Raw genomic sequence first — 12,638 nt, 5'->3', positions numbered from 1 at the left:
TAAGAGAAAGGAAGAAAGGAATATAAATGCAGTGGAAAGTTAAATGAAGGATAATCAAGAGAGAATAGACTAAATATAACAATGAAGGAGAGAAAAATCATAAGGTGTACAAGGGAGAATTCTGTCATAGACAAAAGTATTCAAGAGAAGAGATTGGATAACAATTACAGGAAAAAGGGACTGTAGAATTTAAAGAGGTGTGCAATCACTAATGGTCTGATAGCAAGTATTATTGATTTAGGATAATTCTGTTGACCCTGTGTCACTGAAATGCATTACATAGGCAAATGGCAAAATGTTTTAAACTTCATTGCCACTTTTACACCTGCAGTATATCCAGGGTTTTTAAATAAGGTAGCAAATACCAGAGGTGCTGTGGCTGATTGTCTTAAAGATATTGGACATGGTCATGACAGAGCCGAGGTGGCGCAGTGGTTAAATGCAGCACTGCAGGCTACTTCAGCTGACTGCAGTTCTGCAGTTTGGCTGTTCAAATCTTACTGGCTCAGGGTTGACTCAGCCTTCCATCCTTCCGAGGTGGGTAAAATGAGGACCCGGATTGTTGTTGGGGGCGATATGCTGACTCTGTCAACCGCTTAGAGAGGGCTGAAAGCCCTATGAAGCGGCATATAAGTCTAACTGCTATTGCTATAGTTCAAGTCCCAGCCCCATGTGATTGATTGAGCTACCATACCTTGCCTCAGCTTCTGTCCACCTAGCAGTTCACAAGCATGCTATATATGAGTAGATAAATAGGTACCATTTTGGTAGGAAATGTGGCGGCATTTTGTGTGGATGTTCAGTATTAGACCTTTGGGGATGCAATGGCCAAAAGTAAGGTAACATCAGTGGTGAGAGAAAATACCTGGATGATATAACATTCTAATATCATTCATTTGAACTAATAATAGAAGTTAATAGAGTAATTACAATGCTACTTTTTATTAGTGATATCTGTAATTGTACTTGTTTTAAGTTTATCAGTATGAAATATATAGAACTGATTATTATTTTTTGAAAGTATCCTGCCTTAACAGTGAACTATAAACTGCCATATGAGGGTTCTATATGATCTGTAATTTATATAAGTGAATGGATAACACTGTTTTAGTTCAGCATCCTAATTAGGCAAATCTATAGAAATATTGCAAGATTTAACAATCTTATGTTTGATGTTTGATGTTTAATAAATTTATAGGCTGCCCAATCCCGAAGGACTCCGGGCGGCTTACAATAATGCATTTAAAAAATAAAAAAATAAAAAACACAGAAACATAGATTAAAAAGACCACAACATACACCCAGTCTAATCGGGGCTGGAACTCAATCATGAGTTCAACAGCCCGGGGCCTGCCGGAATAGCCAGGTCTTAATAGCCTTTCGGAAGGCCATGAGAGTGGGTAGGGTCTGAATCTCTGGGGGCAGTTTATTCCAGAGGGTTGGAGCGGCTACAGAGAAGGCCCTCCCCCGGGTGGTTGCCAGCCGACATTGTCTGGCTGACGGCACCCGGAGAAGGCTCACCCTGTGCGATCTTATCGGTCGTTGGGAAGTATGTGGCAGAAGACGGTCTTGCAGATATCTGGGTCCTAGGCCATGTATGGCTTTAAAGGTAATGGCCAGCACCTTGAATTGCGCCCGGAGACCAATAGGAAGCCAGTGCAGCTCGCGGAGGATAGGTGTGATGTGGGTGTACCTTGGTACACCCAGTATCGCTCGCGCAGCTGCATTCTGGACTAGCTGTAGTCTCCGAACACTTTTCAGGGGCAGCCCCATGTAGAGTGGGTTACAGTAGTCATGCTAGATATCAGTGAGTTGTGAGAACATAATGGTGTTTTAACAAATTGTAAGAGAGATGCTTGGACTGTCACTTGAGGTGGTACTCAGGACCAAAAATGTTGCTGATTTCTAATCCAGAAAACTGCATTAATTCATTTTTCTTTCTTTTTTGTTAACAGAAGCTTTTTATATAATAATTCCTAAGAATATTATTTAGGTATGCTCTATCAAATGTAAAAAAGGTTAGTAGTGGTAATAATAATAATAATGGATGCTTTAAGTAGTTTGTACTAAAATAGTTTTTTTAAAAAGAAATTTAAGACTGATGATATCTCTTATACATTCATGCAGTTAGTATTCTAGAGCAGTTTCAAGTTGACAGAAAGCATTAGTTTTTGGTCTAAAATGTTCTTGAGCGGTGCTGCTAAGATCAAAGAAAGCTTGAAGTGACAGAAAAGCAATACAGGAATCTTAAAAGAATAATGCTATTTTTAACATCTGTTGTCTTAGAAAATGTCAGAGGCGACAGAAGTTTGGTGGGACTTTTGAAAGAAAATTTCTGAAACACTCTGTTAAAAGAATAGTAATTGGTAGTAAACATAAACTCTTGATGAAATACCCTGAATTTTCATCTATATTATATTTTACAGGTATCCTCAACTTACAATCATTCACTTAGAACCGGTTCAAATGGCATTGAAAAAAGTGACTATTGGTCTTCTTAAGACCTCTTAATGTATTTAAGACTTACGTGTCTCATAATCAAAATTTGGGTGGTTGGCAACTAGCATTTGATGCTTTCATTGTCCTGAGGTCAGGTGATTATCATTTGTGTCCTTCATAGCTGGCTTTTGAAAAGCAAAGTCAATGGGGGAAACCACATTCACTTAACAATAACAACAACAATATCAGAAAAGGTTTTAAAATGTGAGTCACTTAACAACTGCCTTGCTTAGCAATAACTACCTATATAATATATTTTTTTTAGTTTCTGAAAACAAAAGAAGAACAAATAAAACAAGTAGAGAGTTTTAAGACCCGGAAGCTTTATTCTGATTTCAGGGAATTCAGAGAAAGCTTGGTACACAAAAACTATATTTAGAATTTAAGAATTCTAAGTTGTGGTGTTTGTTTTAAATACCAGAACTGAACAAATCCACCCACACAAAAATCAACTTCTGGCTATCCCAAGCTTTGTTTATGTCTGCATTATAATTTAGCCTTCCTTGTGTGGGATACATTTTGTTACTGCTACTGTAAAACAGTTGGAAATCGGAAATATGCAACAGAACACCCAGAGATTTCTGTGTTTCAATCCAGAACTATTTTGTGTCATTACTGGGTGTGAAATATGTGATGAAGGAGAATTAGATTCTCTAAAAGGTGTCTTGATTTAAATAATATCATACAAGGAATTAGGAAATAAAACAACTAAATGAAAACTTATCAACAATTTTCTATTTACTATATATTACAAGAAAAATCTGTGCACTATTATATTAATCCATTTAAATTTAAACTTTCCTTAAGTTTGTATAGTTACATGATGAATCAATGGCAAATATTTAATTGTCTAAGTGTATTTCATTCTAAAAGATTAAAATCTATGCAGATTTGTAGACTGTAATACATAATCAGTGCCAAATAGTATTTGTCACCTAATATAATTACAGAACTGGAAACAAAGCATCTTCCAAATAACCACAGGACAGAAAGAAAACTTGACTTAGAATCGAATTACAGACCTTCTCATTAATTTTTTTATAGATGTTCTGGTTTTTTTTCTTTCAAGTCTATGAACTTTTTCTCAAGCTTGTGATTTACATAATTCTCTCTACCAAAAGGCAACTTTGGCACGCGTGCCATCGGTTCACCATCCCAGGTATAGGGTTTCCTGCCTAGGCAGGGGGTTGGACTAGAAGACCTCCAAGGAAGGGCCCTTCGCCGTTCCCGGAAGTTACTTACTTCCAGGTTCGCCGACCAACCAGTTCGCGGAGACCGCCGCGAACTGGTTGAAACCCACCCCTGGTGTGGCTCCAAAGTCTTGATTCTGGCTCCAGCATGATGGGTCACTGGTGATTAGCCTTAAACTGCTAATGGTAAATGCCAAGTCCATTTATAGTAAGACCATGATTATTTACGATCTGGTAAATGAATGAAGTTAGATTAACCCCCGACAAGAGAGAATTACTATTTGCCAATAAAACCTCTAGCCCTTGGAAAACAGTGGTTCTGGAATTAGGTCTAAATGGGATTGTGTTCCTTCAAAAATAAAGTCTGCATCTTGGCCATTCCCCCTGGATGTATGGTTCCTACCGAGTAGCACAGGGCTGTCAAACTCCCGGTTTAACGAAGGGGGAAAAAGTCCTGATACATCACGTGACGCCACTGTGACAACGTGAGTTTGACACCACTGGAGTAGCAGATATAAGGTGTGACCAGGGATAATCTTTTCTCCACTTCAGTTGATTAGTCAGTTTAGAGCAGGAGATCTTGATGATAGCAGCTTATTCTCCTGACACTACACAACTGAACTATTGCATTATACTTTACAATAGGGTGCCTTTAAAGATTACTGGAACAATAGGAGCCGAGGTGGCACAGTGGTTAGGGTGCAGTACTGCAGGCCACTTCAGCTGACTGTTATCTGCAGTTCAGCGGTTCTAATCTCACCAGCTCAAGGTTGACTCAGCCTTCCATCCTTCCGAGGTGGGTGAAATGAGGACCCAGACTGTGGGGGTGATATGCTGACTCTGTAAACCGCTTAGAGAGGGCTGAAAGCCCTATGAAGCGGTATATAAGTCTAACTGCTATTGCTATTGCTATTGCTAGGAGTTGGTGCCCATTTCCTGCAGATAACAATCACAGTAGTCGTGTAACAACTGTGTTGTAGGCCCCACTTTTTCTGCTAGTAGGTTGTTGGACACTATGTAGCTTGGTTCCTAGACACCTATGAGATTAAGAAGTAGAATTGACTGATCCAATGAATGCTTCCTGACTGAAATATTAATTGTTCTCAGTTTTTGAGTGGTTGTATCTACAGCTTATGGAACAGTTCTTTCTCTACCATGCCATATGGGAATTCTTATTATGTGATGCAAGAAGATATTTGTTATAGCCCAGCAACAGCCTGTGCTGCGTTCTAATTGGTCGGGCGAAGCACAGCCTGTGATTGGTGGTTGTAATGACAGTTAAATGACAGTTGGTACCTGAGAGTATAAATACTGTGACAGTTGTAACACATTCTGAATCGCTGTCATCTCGCAATAAACATCTACTCTCTGATTCCATGGCTCCTGCGTCTTTCCCTCACAAACATATGTAACAATATTATATATGATTATAATGGTTTTTCATTGGCCAAAGATATAGATACTTGTAGTATATTACTGTTTCATGTATAAACAGCTTAAAATCTCACAGGGTGGGCCTTCTCCGGGTGCCATCAACTAGACAATGTCGCTTGGCAGCTCCTCGGGGGAGAGCCTTCTCTGTGGCTGCTCCGGCCCTATGGAATGATCTACCTCCAGAAATCCGGACCCTCCCCACTCTCGCGGCCTTCAAAAAGTCTGTTAAGACCTGGCTTTTCCGGCAGGCCTGGGACTGTTGACCTCTTGATTGAGGTCCAGCCCCACTACGGTCGAGTGTGTTGTGTTTTTACCTGCTTTGTTTTCCTTACTTTTTAAAAACTTTTTAGTATTTTTAAATTGTCTTTTATGTAAGCCACCCGGAGTCCTTCGGGATTGGGAGGCACATAAATTTATTAAACTTAAACTTAAAATTACATTTGGGAATAACACAATTTATTATAAGTTAGTTTCAGTAATATCTTCATGGGCACATGGGGAGATTCAATAAGCTAAATTATATATGGAATATTATTGTTTCCTATAGAAAGGAATATCAGGATGGATATGTGCTCATATTATCGAGCTTTGCAACATATTCTCTATGTATAATCATATTGTGTTGCATGTGATTCAATGGAATCGGAACTCCCATAAAGCAAGGTAAGCAGAGCTAGGGTAATGCTTAGGTAACTGGTTTTGGATTATGAAATCTGGATTCAAGCTATAAATTTTGCTGGTTATGTTGGACTACTTGATGTTTATAAGACTAAATTCTGTGATGAGTTTACTTTATATCTTTTAACCTATAAACCAGGATGCATAGAATTCTCAGAGAAGATACTCTGTATTAAGGAAAATTTTAGTGACTTTTTAAAAAGCTTTAATTTATTGGTGCAATCAAGTATTTATTCATTCCCATGTTTTATTTTAATTGAACTCGATAGATTCATGTTACAGTCCAAAAAATGCACCAAAAAGATAAGCTTACCTTTTAAAAAAGAAAATCTTCGAAAGTAATATATTCAACTTAATTTGGGATAATCTGTGCCATAATTGTTTCCTGGCTTTTTGTGTGTTTTTAGCTGCCATTATAAATCAACTGAAAACTTTAAAAAAACACTGAAGATGGATTGTTGTAAATAGCATAGCATATTTTCAAATTGTCTTTATGTCTTAGTTCATATTAATTAGAATTTTTGAGGAATTGCATACTGTTGGAATTATTTATTCAAAATTTGTGTGTTTCAGATAGTCCGTATAAACTTATTGTAGCAATGATTTTGAATGGTCTTTTTGATATAGAGATGGAATATATTTTTAGCCTCAGCTCTTTTTTTTCTGAACTTGGTGTACAGTTCCCAAGAGTAGTGTGGGATGTTCAGGAAAAATTGCTCATTGTGGTTACAATAGTGGTAAAATTATATATACATTTTCAAACACACAGAATGTATTTTTATTCATCTGTGCTATTTGTGTGTACTTTATATATAGCTACTGCACTATGTAGATAGCTTTTCCCACCCAAAAAAACAAAACCCCGTATCTTTGATAATAGAGTAGATGAGTTAGCTAGTTCTTTAACACTTGGATATGAAGGATAACATCAGTTTTGGTTACCTTGGTTTACCAAAGTTACTTGGTAAAAATGAGTCACAGTTCCAATTAAACTGACTTTCTAAAACATCCAAATTGCCTTCCTTTAAAAGTCCAGGCAAGAAGTATAGTTTTACTTTGAAAGTAAAAGAATTTTTTAATGAACTGTAGAAATACAGTTCAAAAATATTCAAACAAACAAGTTTAATAATGGAAATGAGAATGTTTCAATTTCCCCCCAGAAACAGTAAGACCATACTTGGAATACTGCATCTAGCTCTGGTTACCACAATATTAAAAAAAAAAATGTTGAGACTCTAGAAAGAGTGCAGAGAAGAGCAACAACAATGATTAGGGGGCTGGAGGCTAAAACATATGAAGAAGGGTTACAGTAATTGGGTATCTCTAGTCTAATGAAAAGAAGGACTAGGAGTGCTGTGTTCCAATATTTGAAAGGCACCTACAAAGCACCAAAATGCAAGACAAGAACGAGTAGTTGGAAACTAACCAAGGAGAGAAGCAATTAAGAACTAAGGAAAAATTTCCTAACAGTGAAAGCAATCAATCAATGGAATAGCTTGCCTTCAGAAGGTGCTCCATCACTGGAGGCTTTTAAAAAGTCTGAAATGGTATAGAATCTTCTGCTTGAGCATGGAATTGAACTAGAAGACCTCCAAGGTCCCTTTCAGCTCTGTTCTGATAGATTGATTGAATTCCTCATTTTTCTATTACAGTGTAGGTTAAATCAGCTCTATTTTTCTATGTTGTATGAGAATAGATAAGAATAAGAAGGAGCAACAAATTTAATAATTATATTTCTTTTATCATTAGTGAATCTATTCTGATTTACAAAGATGCTTTCTCTTTTTTTTCTATATTTGTATGGTAAATAATTTTGATTTATTTTAATTCATTTTTGAAGGATAAATATGACAGTTGAACTATACTTGAAAGTTTAACTAGAGAAGATTTAATTTTTTGGCAAATTATGGGACAGGTAGTCGCATTCTAATTTGGACCAATGAAAGATTTTTCACCAAGGCTACATTTCAAAGAAAAATTATTGATGTTGGATGTATCAACATTTCTTTTGGCTAAACTAAATAAGTTACTCTTGAAGAAAAGTAAGAACATTTTTTTTATACTGAGGTTTGATATGTAGATTATTGAAGATATTTAAATATTTTATATTGGAAATTTTTCCAATTCTTTATTATATATTTTAAAATAATGTAAGAAATAAAATATGCACGCACACAGAGAAAAACAAGAAATTCAGGTATAGAATCCAAATTATGAGTGGTTAGCTCGGTTAGAAGAGCCGAGGTGGCGCAGTGGTTAGGGTGCAGTACTGCATGCCACTTCAGTGACTGCTATCTGCAGTTCAGCGGTTCAAATCTCACCGGCTCAAGGTTGACTCAGCCTTCCATCCTTCCGAGGTGGGTGAAATGAGGACCCAGACTATGGGGGCGATATGCTGACTCTGTAAACCGCTTAGAGAGGGCTGAAACCCCAATGAAGCGGTATATAAGTCTAACTGCTATTGCTATTGCTAAATCTGAAATATAATAAGATAGTTGATATCAGTTTTCTAGTAAAAATTCGCACATGGATGAAATATATATCAAAATTTGTTTGATTAAAATGATAAAGAAAAGAAGCTTTCCTCTTTGTTAAGATCTAGTTGTCATCTTGGTGACTGCACCTCAAATCCAGTTCGGCCATAGCATTCTTGTGTTGTGAAATTTTGAACACTTTTCCTTGGCACTTCTATATAATGCATACTGGGCAATTAAAATTCTGCTTTCCCAATTTGCAAAGGGGGCAAGGCAACATTATTAGTTCTTTAACTGTTTTTCAAATAATTAATTTCAGTCAATTTCCTTTTTGATTGGTACTTGCCACATGTTGAAAAGAATGGAGGGAATTCCGAGCATATCTTTCTTTTTGTATCAAATTGCCTTTTATATTTTCCTCAACCAGAATTGTTCCCAAAGGCTTCCCAGGAAGAGATGGTGGACTATTCAGGGAAACTATTGTTAGGACACCTGAAAGTAGAATCCTTGTTTAGAAAAGAAATATTTAGTTTTCTTCTTGTAAATTATAGTCTTGTTCTTTGGTTCTTTCATGCTACTTTGTTTTTCTTTATCTTTCACTCCAAGCAGGATGCAAAAAATGAGACCTTTGTTTAATGCAGAAATCAAACCAGAGGTCTCCCAATTCCCCGCCTCCTACTTCAGCATTAAAAAAAAAAAGAATTCCATGTAAATACAATAATCTTTTGAGGAGTTTTCCATTTTTGGAAATGAGTGCGCAGCCACACCTCATGGTAGAAAAACAAGGCTTTATTTGCAAGTAGATGACTGCTGTGAAGTATTTTTCTCCTCCCCGAAATCATTGGTTTGTGAGAAAAGCTCTGTCTATGCTCTGAAACCTTATCTAATTACCTACCTATCTGAAATTACTTAAATACATTTAATCTGCCAAGATAGCGTAGAGATATAGCCTGAATTTCAGAAAGCTTATTCTGATTTCTTGCTCTACTTATCCTTCAGGTGAGTGCATTAATCAACTCTTTTCTTAATGTTTTTCTATTCCTTTTATAGTTTCTAACACTCATACACACACCCAATCCATTCTTTGACTGAGTATCAGAAGCTATTTCTTGGATCCGTAGTTTCCAAGTGATGTTTCTTCAGAGAAATAATATGATAGTGAATATGAAATAAACTGAGTCGGTCTCATTCCTCATCTCATGCTGTCCTATTACTATTATTATTAAAAGCCTACTCAGTTTTAAAGACAACAGTCTAGTAGAATTCCATGAACAAATGTTTACAACTCAGACTCCCGTTTCACCGACAAATGCGCGCTCGACAAAAGCGCGCCGACAAAACCGCGGGGAGAAAACCACGAGTTCGAAATCGCACCGATGAATGAGCGCAGAAGCACGCCGACAAGGGTTAACCCTAACCCTAACCCTAACCCTAACCCTAACTCTAAACCTAACCCTAAACCTAACCCTAAACCTAACCCTGAACCTAACCCTAACCCTAACCCTAACCCTGACCCTAACCCTTACCTTAACCCTGATCGTGCTTCTGTCGGTGCTCTTTTGTTGACGCGCTTTTATGGGCGCGCTGTTGATGTCGCGGTTGTATTGCCGTGGTTTTGTCGGCGCGCTGTTGTCGGGCACGCATTTGTCGGTTCACGAGACTCTCACTATTAATATATTTTGTTGCTCCAGCAAGACATTACTATAATCTGTTGATCCAATCCATACATTTTATTCATTGTCTCCCCCATTCTTCTATCTTGCATAGTGCATAATGGTTTCTTGAAGTGGTTTTACATTATGCCTATAATAACTTTGGGTTCTTTTTAAACACCATTCTGGGGTTAGCGTTCTGTGTATTTATATGTGCTGCTTCTAAACGAGCAACAAAACCTCGTGATGGGAATAGTCAAATTTTGAATTGCAGTATAGCTTAATTAACAGCAGACTCTGCTGGCAGACATGCTATTAACTACATTTCTGAGTAGTGCCATGAGATGCTGCACATCACATGACTTTTAGCAATTAAATGTAATGTTGCTATTTACAAGAGTGGTTGCCCAAGGTGCAATTTACATTCTATTGCCTTTCGAAAAGCTGTTTTAACACCTGAATGCAACAATGAGAACCATTAAAAGGATCTCTAAGTCCAGGTTTTCAAATAGCTTCCATTCTGTTAAAGACGGTGCTTTTGTTATAAAAACAAATTGTCCTCAAAGCAACAAGAAAATAAGTCCATGATTCAATTTTTTAAACATTTCTACCTGGAGGAATGAGAACCTTCATTGACATTTAGCACAATCATGGTTTCACTTAGCAGCCATTTCAACAACCAAGTAGCCGGTTCCAAATGTGGTTGTTAAATGAGGATCAGATGCAATATGCCCATATTCTGGGACCCTGAAATAACGTGGCTTTGTGTGCTCGCTTCGGCAGCACATATACTAAAATTGGAACGATATAGAGAAAATTAGCATGACCCCTGCAAAAGGATGAGATGCAAATTCGTGAAGCATTCCATGCACAGGATATTTCCTCAGATAGCAATGTCTTATATTGTTGAATACTCTCCCAGTTTCAAATAGACTTTCACAACAACATTGAAGGTAAAACAAAGGATTGGAAAATGGACTAATTTCACCTATACAGGTCTCATATTATTTAACATAATTTGGAAATCAAATAGCATTAATCAAAGAAGTGTACATTATTTAACATTAACTGACATAGTGTATTCTGATCAGATCATTTTTCACTAAACAGTTTATTATTTGTATTTAAATATAGCTATGAAAAATGTTTATTTATTTAGTTAACATCTTTTATGTAATATTGTTATACTGAATTTATAATAGTTCCTGAGGGTAAAATATTAATACACTGGGAACATTTAGTATTCCAGTAATCTACTATATTACTTAAGCACCCTCTGTACAGCAATGCGTAGCAATAATAGAACAGACTCAAATTTTAGTTGCACAGATAGTTCTGGTTTGACATGCCAAACATAAAGAAATGGACTTGCGTAAGATAGTTGTGGAACTATTGCAAAACCATATATTTGAAATCTTGAGAAGGATCTCGGGTTGAGATAAATTAGAAATGTTACGTTCTTCTTGGAATTACTGAGAAGAAAGAAAGATAGAGGTTCTCCTGAATAGATAATGCTGCTTTTGGAACAAAGGCTGTTAATGAAACTGTTAAATCTCCATAAATTATTCCATCCTTCACAAACCATCTAGGCTTCCAATCACCCATTTCATCTTGGGGCGGTCAGTTCATCATTAAATGTTGAATATGGTAATACTTATATATGTTGAGCTAATTCACATTCAAGAAGAAAGACGGAAAACTGTGCAGTGTAAGGTATATTGTTTTTAGTTTATTGAATCAGGAAAGTGCATTGATAGAATAACGAGAATGTCAGTGCAGCATTAGCTAAAATATGCTTCATATACAGTACTAGAGTAAGGTACACACACACCAGGAGTGGGTTCCTCCCGGTTCGCCCCGGTTCGCACGTACCGGTTGGTCGGTGAACCCGGAAGTAATTGACTTCCGGGAATGCCGGCACCGGTCCTGGCCCCTGTCGCTGCAAAACGCCCTTTGTGTGTGTGTGTGTATACACATATATAAAGTATATAGCCCAGGTTCAAATCCCAGTAAGGGTATGGCTAGCTGATGAGAGCTAAATAGCTTGAAATAGATCTATACTAGTCTCCCTTTATTTATTTATCAGCACAAATAAAAAACAGTATATACATACACACACACACACACACACACACATACAGAGAGAGTTAACACTCTATTCAATATTTGTTCATGAAACAGACACATAAAACAATATTTCTCTTTCTATTCCCAGATTTTGATACAGTTCTAATATCAGAAAGCTCAAGATTCAGGAGGATCTTTATAGACTTCAACACTGGGACCTATATAACAAAATGAAACAAAAGTATGAAATGAAACTGTGACAAACGTAAAGTTCTACATTTAGGCAAGAAAAACCAAATGCACAGACATAGAATAGGTGGTACCTTGCTCAGTAGTTCCGGCAACTGTGACAGGGCTCTTGGAGTCCTAGGGACAACCACTTAAATATGAGCCATCAGTGTGCTGCAGCTGCCAAAAAAGCCAACACAGCTCTAGGCTGCATTAATAGAGGGATAGAATCAGGATCAGTAAGTATGTACGATACACCAAATTAAAGCCAATTAACTGAATGAAACCATTCAAGAAGGAAGAAAATTTATTTTATTTGAATTTGGAATGGTGTATGATATGTTCCCACCAGTGGTGGGTTTGAAATTTTTTTTGAACTTACTCTGTGGGTGTGGCCTCCTTTGTGGGAGTGGCTT

The 12,638-nt window shown here is 37.0% G+C and overlaps 1 protein-coding gene and 1 non-coding gene across 3 annotated transcripts in view; both read left to right on the top strand.

The window, feature by feature from the left end:
* CHST15 (carbohydrate sulfotransferase 15) overlaps positions 1-12,638 on the top strand; it is a 71,436-nt gene that overhangs the window by 27,772 nt on the left and 31,026 nt on the right. The gene's annotated exons all lie outside the window — the stretch shown is intronic.
* On the top strand, positions 10,695-10,801 carry LOC148043679 (U6 spliceosomal RNA). Its single transcript, XR_015698161.1, has one exon. It is a non-coding gene; the product is annotated as a U6 spliceosomal RNA (small nuclear RNA).

This window comes from Thamnophis sirtalis, unplaced genomic scaffold, assembly GCF_051295495.1.
Source record: "Thamnophis sirtalis isolate CommonGarterSnake01/CBP01778 unplaced genomic scaffold, rThaSir2_p1.2 scaffold_11, whole genome shotgun sequence".
NCBI classification, from domain to species: domain Eukaryota; kingdom Metazoa; phylum Chordata; class Lepidosauria; order Squamata; family Natricidae; genus Thamnophis; species Thamnophis sirtalis.
Note: the sequence above shows the minus strand (reverse complement) of the source record. Positions and strands in the feature narration are given on the sequence as shown.